This window comes from Octopus bimaculoides, chromosome 7 (assembly GCF_001194135.2).
Source record: "Octopus bimaculoides isolate UCB-OBI-ISO-001 chromosome 7, ASM119413v2, whole genome shotgun sequence".
NCBI classification, from domain to species: Eukaryota; Metazoa; Mollusca; class Cephalopoda; order Octopoda; family Octopodidae; genus Octopus; species Octopus bimaculoides.
The window spans coordinates 73,166,859-73,171,375 of NC_068987.1; positions in this window are offsets into that span (position 1 = coordinate 73,166,859).

The window sequence follows — 4,517 nt, forward strand, 5'->3', positions numbered from 1 at the left end:
GCATGGCCGCAGTCAAATGATTGAAACAAGTAAAAGAGTAAAATAGTAAAGAGTATAAATATTGTATTAAAATAAGCCACAACCCAAAAAATTTCATTAAGAGACATCCATTTCTCTATATGATTTGAGGAAATACAGTCACTCTCTCTCTCTCTCTCGCCTGCACACGCACACATACATACAAAAAAGATGTATGCATATATATTTATGTACGTATATATGAAAGATAATGTGTGTGTGAGAGAGAGAGAGAGAGAGAGAAAGTGCCACTTACACATACGTGCAAAAAAAATACATACATGACAACACACACCTTCTCTCACTCTCTTTCTCTCTCTCACTTTCGCTTTCTCTCATGCACACGCACACACGCACGCACGCGCACACACATGCACGCGAGCACACACACACACACGTCAATATCATATGTATACGTACATACATCTTTCAATTTATCCTCTCTTTCACTTTCTGCTTTCACTTCAATGCAATTGTCGCCTTTTCCCTTTCTCCTCTCTTCAAATCATAAAGGAATAAATTTTTATGTAAATTAACGAACAATCATATGATCCCATATGATCGACTATATGATCGAGTTGACCACTTTGCTGCTTCAAACGAAAAAATGCCATAAAATAACTTCCTTTGGCACGCATATGGATGCGCGCACACACACACACACACACACACACACACACACACACACACACACACACACACACACACACACACACACACACACACACACACACACGGCAAAATGTCAGTACTTGACTGGTACAATATTTTATCGACTTCGAAGAGACGGAAAACAAAGTCGATCTCAGCGGAATTTGAACTCAGAACTTAAAGAACTAAAAGAAATGCCGCTAAGCATTTTGTCTAACTTGCTAACGATTCTGTTAGCTCACCGCCTTAATGTCAGTGCTAATAATGAATTCTTCTGTTGGTGCAGATTTGGAGTGACATACAATTGATCATATTGTCGCCCTGGAGGTACGAAAGGTAAAGTCGTTCCCACAGTGATTTGAACTCATAACGTAAAGGGGCATAGATAGATATTGTAAAACACTGAGATTGCCCTACACATATTTTGCCCCCAACGACATCGACATGTTAATCATAAAATATAATCTGCCAGCTAACTGGTCATAAAGGAAATGAAATGTATGTCATATTTATTACGTTTCTTTTGTGCATGTGTTTGTGTGTGTACTGTCGTATTTATGTGAAGAATCAAAAAGAAAAAGAAAACATTTCATTAGTCATAATTTTATCTCATGGCATACCAAAATTAACAATAATTTTCAATTACAATTCTTTTCTTGTCGATATAAACCGCCACTGGCTTAAGAATTCCAATAAATATTCAGCTGAAAATTGTTATCTGTAACTTTCAAATAGCGATAAGTATTCTCTTCCTCCTTCTCTCTCTCTCACAGATACACACACACACATGTACTCAAGAATGAATTGCAATAAATAAGGAATAAATAAGGAATAAATACCCAGGAATAAATAGTTTCTGTATGATTGTGACAGATTCCGCAGAGTACTGGTAAAGGGATTAGATAGCTTCTGTAGAGTATCAGTAGAGGGATTAAACGGCTTGAAAACTGGACGTGTTAGAATAGATTGATCAATATTTCAGTGGACAACGACAAGCAGACGTTAGTATTTTTGTCATGTATTCAGGTTGGGTATGTAACACAAACGTGAATCTTCTACCCAAAATAAATCAATGAAACATCTGATGTATCCACGAAGTTAATCCCAACACCCCAGACAGGAGAAAATAAAATATGGCAGGGTCGATTTGGTTATTTCTGATGACCCGAACCAGATTGATTTTTCAATTGTGTTTGCGAATTAACAATTTTCCATTGTGGATGCATATATTATAAGCTGCTGGGAAATTGTTTTGGAAATAGAACAAGGCTGGTAGATAAGAGAACGAGGATATTTTATTGATGCAGACACCGTTACAAGAAGAAATACTTATTTCCAAGTATACTGTCAATAATTTCAATTTTGTAAGAAGCAAAAAGAAAAAAAAAATGAACAAAGGAACAGATTGAGGTGAAGGTGTTGAGCTACTGAACACACAGTCAAGATTTCAAACCTTAGTATTTCAACCATCATTACGTTGTATGAAGAACCGTAACTCAACTTGGCTCAGTTTACATGGTTGACCTAAAATTACGGCTAGGTGATTTGACTTTTAATTATTCCAATATAATTTAATGTCATCAAATACAATAACACTGTTTATTAGCTCAATAGACGATCGATTCATATGCTAGAAACCTTAATATGAAGGACAGTAACAACACATTTCTTTAACTGATAATTTCTTGTGGGATTTTTGTCTCCCTCCCACCAACAAAACCAGACTAAAAAAATGTTTTCAGCGGGCTTCCTCTACATTTTCATCTAGTGACAGACTAGATGAGAGAGTGGGGTGCATTGCAAAAACTGAAAGTAATACCAAGAGTGAAAGTATTCCAAAGAGTTTCAAGTACTTTAAGGCTCTCTTTCTTAGAATCCATAAAACCATTAGTATCCTTTTATCGTCTGGATAAATGTTTACAACGAATTCCTGCATTATTTTGTTACTGTCACTGCTGCTATCGTTACTGATATCATTATTCGCCGAACTGTTTTTTCCCTCGACGCTTTCACTCATCCTGCCAAATTTCCTTCGAATTGTATCCTACCATCTTAAAAACGGATGAACATATTGGATAAAGTGATCCAGAATATATTATTCCAGTAAAGGATACTGCTACCACAGTAAAAAGGATAATTATTCTATTAAAGCAGTAATGGGGTTGATTTAATTGCTGTCACAAAATCGGTCTTCGCGATGTGAAGGCTCATGGGATTCTGCATCATCATAAAAGATGGGGATTTCAAACTTTGACATGAACACACTTGACCGAATCCCAATGACCACGACTAGAATGCCATGTAGTTAGTTCGATTACCAATGTAGTTAGTTCGATTGCCAATGTAGTTAGTTCGATTACCACATAATCATATTTATCTATCATATCATATTACCACATAATAATATTTTAAGGCAGTGAGCTGGCAGAAACGTTAGCACGCCGGGCCAAATGCTTAGCGGTATTTCCTCTGCCGCTACGTTCTGAGTTCAAATTCCGCCGAGGTCGATTAAATAAGTACCAGTTACGAACTGGGTCGATATAATCGACTTAATCCGTTTGTCTGTCCTTGTTTGTCCCCTCTGTGTGTAGCCCCTTGTGGGCAGTAAAGAAATAATAATCATATTTATATGTAGATAAATAAGATTACGTGGTGTAGTTCGATCTAGAATCGAACTTAAAATTCTCAGTGGTGACTATATGTAGGTCACGCTGTCCTGATTATCAACCAATCAGCCTGCAGCTATATCATGTCATATCATGAATTTCATCAATACTGTCCTTGAAGTTCCCGTGGTTTTCTCAGTATTAAAGCGAATTCGCACTAAGAACAACGGTGGAGGTTTGAGATCGCCACCAGAGAACACACATCCTCACCTCTCGCCACAAGCAAGTCAGAACGCGGCCTAGTATAGCAGAAACAAAGTCTGCTAAATCTAACTAGAAAGGAATTCTTCATGATTGCTAGCAAACTCTTTCCTGCTTCTCGAGACTTACTAATCATTACTATGCATATTTGTTATATTGAAGTTCGTTTCTGGTCTCGCTACATTAGCACCAACAGCCATAAGCTTATATTCAATTGTTCTCTTATTTCTTTATTGCCCACAAGGGGCTAAACATAGATGGGACAAACAAGGACAGACAAAGGGATTAAGTCGATTACATCGACCCCAGTGCGTAACTGGTACTTAATTTATCGACCCCCGAAAGGATGAAAGGCTAAGTCGACCTCGGCGGAATTTGAACTCTGAACGTAACGGCAGATGAAATACTGCTAAGCATTTCGCCCGGCGTGCTAACGTTTCTGCCAGCTCGCCGCCTTAATTGTTCTCTTCAATTGTTCTCTTGTTCAATAAATCTTACAATGAAATTATACAGTTATGTTCGCATCTGTTTATCATGGTATAACACGCAGCTGGGACAATAACTAATAGCTCACCAGTGAATCTCAGAAATTGATGAAAACATATCCTTTCTGGTGCGACTTTGGTAATCGATCCTCAGGTAAATATCTAATACAGAACACTTAACTGAGAGTTGCAATTTACCATTTCCAGCCATTGGTAGAACACGATGTCAGAAGACTGGCTGCACTGATTAGGTAGGAGTGGTTTCGTGACAGACTCCTGAAAGCAAGAAGTATTTCCTTAAATCACACTACACTCGACAGATTCGTTTTGAATATATAAAAAGATAGAATTCCAATGGTTGCAACGCTTCTAAATGTAGGTCTACTCTTTTTGTATTGACTTGGAGCTAATCGGTTACAACAGCAAACAAACGAGGGAGATTATATATGCTCACAATCTTCTAAAAAAAAAAATAGCTGTTAAACTTCTCTCAAGC